General features: G+C 51.4%; 1 long non-coding RNA gene across 1 annotated transcript; it reads right to left on the bottom strand.

The window, feature by feature from the left end:
- Positions 1–16: 16 nt before the first annotated feature.
- On the bottom strand, positions 17–4,405 carry LOC117796663. The gene is made up of 3 exons (XR_004621243.1): positions 3,673–4,405; positions 1,346–1,469; positions 17–83 (listed from the first exon to the last, which is right to left on the bottom strand). It is a non-coding gene; the product is annotated as an uncharacterized LOC117796663 (long non-coding RNA).
- Positions 4,406–5,319: the final 914 nt, after the last annotated feature.

Here is a 5,319-nt window from a genome sequence, read left to right as displayed (position 1 = left end):
GGGGCGNCTTAGGCTGGAGCGCCTCTGCTCCGGGTTCTCGGGCCGCCGAGCGGGGCGGGGCGGGGCGAGGGCGGGGCCTGAGCCTGTGGGCGGAGCAGACGAGGGGCGGGGTGTGGGCGGGATCGGTGGGCGGGGCAGCGGGCAAGGGGACCAACTCTACGCAGCCGGAGCCAAGCACTTGCTGGCCAGGCGCCACCAGTTACCAGGTGTGTGGCCCTGGCAGGTCACCCAAACTCTCTGCGCCTCTGTGTCCTTATATCTAAAATTTGGGTGGTGGGGCGCCTGGGTGGCTCAGTCGTTAAGCGTCTGCTTTCGGCTCAGGGCGTCATCCTGGAGTTCTGGGATCGAGCCCCACGTCAGGCTCTTCCGCTGAGAGCCTGCTTCTTCCTCTCCCACTCCCTCTGTTTGTGTTCCCTCTCTCGCTGGCTGTCTCCTGTCAACTAAATAAATAAAATCTTTTAAAAAAATTAAAAAAATAAAAAATAAAATGTGGTTGGTAGCAGAGTCCACCTCCCTGCATTATTATGGGAATGAGAACTTGAGAAAGGACCGGGGATGGAGAAACCGAGGCATAGAGGAGGAGAGATAGGGAGACGGAAGAGGAAGTCATAGACAGACGTGAAGCGGTGAAGGAGAAGTGGAGTAGATGGAGGCCTAGGGAGGACAATTGTCCCCAAGCCAGATGTTCTCTCCCACCAGCGAGTGGGCAGCTCCAGGATCCAATGAGGCATCAGTGTTGGTGGAATGACTGAGTGACCAGGAAAGAAGCTCAAGGAGACAGAGGCCCTGAGAAGCAAGGAGGGGGGCAGGGGCAGAGAATGAAGCAAAGGTCCAGGGGAGGTCCAGGAATCCTGTGGCAGGGAGGGAAGAAGCAGCAACAAGAGAAGAGTGGAGGAGGAACAGCCCAGAAAGTACAGAAGAGGCCAGAGGGCCAGGAAGGGCCCCTGCTCTCCTGGGCCCAGCCGACCTGGCTGTCTGGTCTACAAGGCCAGCATCTTTTCCAACCCTCTTTTGCCTGTGCAGGAGGGTTTTCTGTGGCAAAGTGGTGTCAGCAGCTCAAATGCCAGTGACACTAGTGGGGACCCAGCCCCTCAGCTGGACAGAGCCCAGTGTCCAGGAGAGACTAGGCAGGCAATGACCCCCCCTTCAGGTAGGGTCTCAGGGAACCCAGGGTTGGGGACAGTCCTGCAGCCACACCCTATGGAGTGTGGGTGAGATCCTAGAACTGATTATGAAACGTTAGTCGGGAGGCCTTTGGGAACAGATTCAAGAGCAAGGACACCGATGTCAACAGAGCTGGGTTCAAATTCCTGCTCAGGCCCTCTCACCGGCTGTGGGAACTCACCTTATCCTCTGGAAGCCTTAGTTCCCTCATCTGTACATTGGAATGAACAGCACCCGGTACCTCACCTGACAGAGAACAGCCACTCAGCACAGCACTCATTGTCTCCCTTTCCTTGTCCAAGTACCTGTGAAGGACAGTCACACAGAGTGAGGGTTGGACAGGGTGTTGGCTGCTCAGAGCAAGATAGAAATAACCACTGGAGATTTTCCTGTGTAGCTCCCGTAGGAAGACAGTGACAACACTGTGAATATGGAATTTGCAATATTGCGGGGTGGGGAGCTTACGGTCATGGGGGGGAGCAAGTAGAGGTCTTGAATGCCAGAATAGAGAGTCTAGAGGAGGGAAGCCAGAGCCTGAGCTGTGTATTTGGGAGTGTGAAGTGATGGCGATGACACTTTGGAGTCACGGTGGAAGGGGACGGTGTAAGAACATGGGGCTCATGTGATGGCATTTAGTTAGTGGCACGTTCTCTTAGCACCTACCAAATGTGTGGTCTGTGCAGTGCACGGGGGCCTCACCTGGAGAGGAAACAGGTGCAGAAAGGGAAGGCCACTGGGCTGGGGGGAGGGGAGATCTGGGGGTCCCCAGTGCACAGAGGGACAGCAGGGAGGTAGGGGCCAAGCCTAGCATGGGCTGGGCAGGCCACACTAGAAGGCAGAGTCACAAATGAAGAACCAGGAAAGAGAGCTTGCCTACGGATTCTGTTAACTAACGCTGCTTCCACCGTGGAACTCAGCCCAGAGAGGCAACCGTCTTAGGAAGGGGACGGCGTCCCTTGCCCTAGTCGTCTCCTTGTGCCCACCTTGCCCTTGCACTGTGAGCCTCTATGTCATCAGCTGCAAAATGGGGGTAATACCAGTTCCCCAAACCCACCCTCAAACACGGTGCCTCTGACGAGGCGGAGCAGAAGGAGATAAAGCTGGGGTCACAGTCAAGGTGAGGACAGGATTTTCAGTCCTGCAATACATTAAGGTAACTAAGTATTTTCATTTTTTCCTAGGAAACTGAGGGTTCTTTATTCCCACTGTAATTTTTTTTTTATGAATGGGAGGGTATTGTTCCTCTCCTTTCATGAAAGAGAAATATTTCTCAGTTACCAAGTTGATAAGGAGTCCTAAAAATCCTTTGGTTTTGTGTATTCAAGTAATAATCTGCCCTCAAAGCATCTGGAGTTGGGGTGAAGAGAACTTCTGGATTTTAAGTGCTGCTGGTGGGATTTGACAGAGCTGTAGGGAAGGACAACTTGGCAACACCTGTTAAACTTCGCCCCAGTAATTCTGCTTCTAGAAATGTAGGCTACACAAATCCTTACTCTAGTATGCAGAGATTTGGGGCGCCTGGGTGGCACAGGCGCTAAGCGTCTGCCTTCGGCTCCGGGCGTGATCCCGGCGTTCTGGGATCGAGCCCCACAAGAGGCTCCTTCACTAGGAGCCTGCTTCTTCCTCCCCCACTCCCCCTGCTTGTGTTCCCTCTCTCGCTGGCTGTCTGTCTCTGTCAAATAAATAAATAAAATCTTTATTTAAAAAATTTAGTATGCAAAGATTTATACAAAGTTGTGTGTTGAGAGAATGTGGATTTTGGAGCCAGACTGCTTGTATCCCAGCTCTGCTCCTTATGAATTGTGTGACCGTGAGCAAGTTACTTACTCTCCTCGTACCTCAGTTTTTTCATCTGTAAAATGGGTAGAATAATAGTATTTATTCCACAGGTGAGGTAGGGTGAACAAATTCTGCTCACATATGTCCACCTCTTAATCCCGGAACCCTGCGACTATGTTACCTTACACGGTAAAGGGGATTCCACCGTTGTGATCAAGACAAGGATCTTGAGATGGGGAGGTTATCCTGGATTATTCTCGTGGGCCTGATGCTACGGACAGATCTTAGTAGTAGATCCGCCAGGGGGAGCAAGAGGGCGGAGCAATGTGAGGGAGGGGTCAGGAGCTAAGGAACACAGGCAGCCTTCTAGAAGCTGGAAAAGTCAGGCTCTCCCCTGCCCTCCTCAGAAGGGACACAGCCCAGCCAACACCTTCACTTTAGATTTCTGGCATCCGGAAGTGTAAGATAATAAATTAGTGTTAAGCCACTAAATTTGTGGAAACTAATACAACAGGCACGGTGTCAAGATTCGTGAGTTACTGTAGGTTAGTGCTTCAGGGCATAGCGTGTAGCTGGTGCTTAGGAGAGGGGGGTCAGAGGGCTGCTTGTACTCATGGCAATATGGAGCAATCCACATGTCCAGCAGGAGTGGAGGGATCCAAAACTCCATGCGTACTACGAAACCACAGCAATGGCTAATAAGGAAGAGGGTGTTCTAAAGATACTGACACGGAGACAGGGTGGTGGCGAGGACAGGGATGATGATGATGATGTCACTGCTGTTTTCCGAGTCCTCCCTGCCCGTCAGGCACGAGCTAAGCGCTCTCCCTCCTCCCGATCCTCATAACGATATGTGGGATCTATTTCCGTCTGAGAGAAAGCACAGAGTAATTTGAACGGGAAAACTTTAACAGAAAGAGTTATTAACTGTAACCGGGGGCTGGAGTAACAAGGGATTGGCTAGTAAGAAGTAAAGAGGACTCTGAAAAATATCGGAATAGCAGACATAAAGAGCAGCCTTCCTCCCCAGGGCCTGGAGAGATCACTTTCTCCCCCAGCCGGAAGGGCCCCCATCCAGCCCCAGCTCCAGACCTGGTTGGAGAGGGAACGGCTGTGGCTCATTGGATAGTAGAGAAGTTGCTGAAGTCCAGCGCTGGCCCCATGGAACTTTCTGGAAAGCCATGCTTTAGGGGGCTGGGATAGAGGCGCTCCACTGCTCCCAGGGTAGGCGTGGGGTGCTACGGGGAAGCAGCTGATGGTGGGTGCTGCTGGCTACCTGCGCCGAAGGAGCCTGTACCCGTGGCAGGAGCTGAGCTGGAGAAGCTGGGGCTACTGCAGAAGCCAGATCAGAGAAGCGCATCACAACCGGGAAGCGAAGCCTCCGCCTCAAGAAATGGCCGTCAGCGCCCTCTCCCGGCAAAGTTGAGCATTGTGCAACCCGGCAAAGGAACAGATTTAAAGGGCCCAGATCCATTTTTCACGGAGCCAACAAACAATGAATTTGGAGCTGAGAGGCAATACATAACTGGCACAGAACCATTAGTTCCATGTTCACAGATAAGGAAATGGAGGCCCCAGAGAGGGGAAGCGGCACAAGCAGTCCGAGGATTTGCTTTGCTCTACAAAGTGTTTGGAAAGCGGGTTGCAACATCCCGGCTCCATCATTGTGGTAATGCCTCAGGGGACCATGAACAAGCACGGGCACTCTCCAGCCTGGAGAAATGCACACCAAACAGCAGTGGCTCCTCCAGGGCATGCAGATTAGAGGGAATTCTCCTTGCTCTATTATTAGGTTGAACAGTATGAAATCGCTGTGTTTGTAGGTAAAAAAAAATAGTGAAATATTGGAAATTGCATACAACTCAACATAGTATTTTTTAAAGATTTTTACTTATTCATTTGACAGAGAGAGAGAGAGCACAAGCAGGGGGAGCGGCAGGCAGAGGGAGAGGGAGAAGCAGGCTCCCTGCTGAGCAGAGAGCCTGATGCGGGGCTCCATCCCAGGGCCCTGAGATCATGACCGGAGCCAAAAGGCAGATGCTTAACTGACTGAGCCACCCAGGTGCCCCTCAACATAGTAGTTCTGTGATGTAATGTTTGAAATTTTTATGTGTGAATTACTTTTATAAACAGAAAATTGTATATATACCCGTATGCATGCACATATACACACACATAATAAACATATGAGTTATGTATGTGCTTTGGAAAGTCCTTCCCCTGTTTTTTGCCTGCAGTGGTATCTTTCCCTTCAATGAAATAGAAATTTTAAGCTTAGCTACCAGGAACCCAAAGACTTCAGGGGAAAATATCTGTTGTTTCACCCACCGGGAAGTTTCAAGAGCTACCTGTTAATGGTCTAAGCTTTATTTCTTT

This window comes from Ailuropoda melanoleuca, chromosome 16, assembly GCF_002007445.2.
Source record: "Ailuropoda melanoleuca isolate Jingjing chromosome 16, ASM200744v2, whole genome shotgun sequence".
Lineage (NCBI taxonomy): Eukaryota > Metazoa > Chordata > Mammalia > Carnivora > Ursidae > Ailuropoda > Ailuropoda melanoleuca.
Note: the sequence above shows the minus strand (reverse complement) of the source record. Positions and strands in the feature narration are given on the sequence as shown.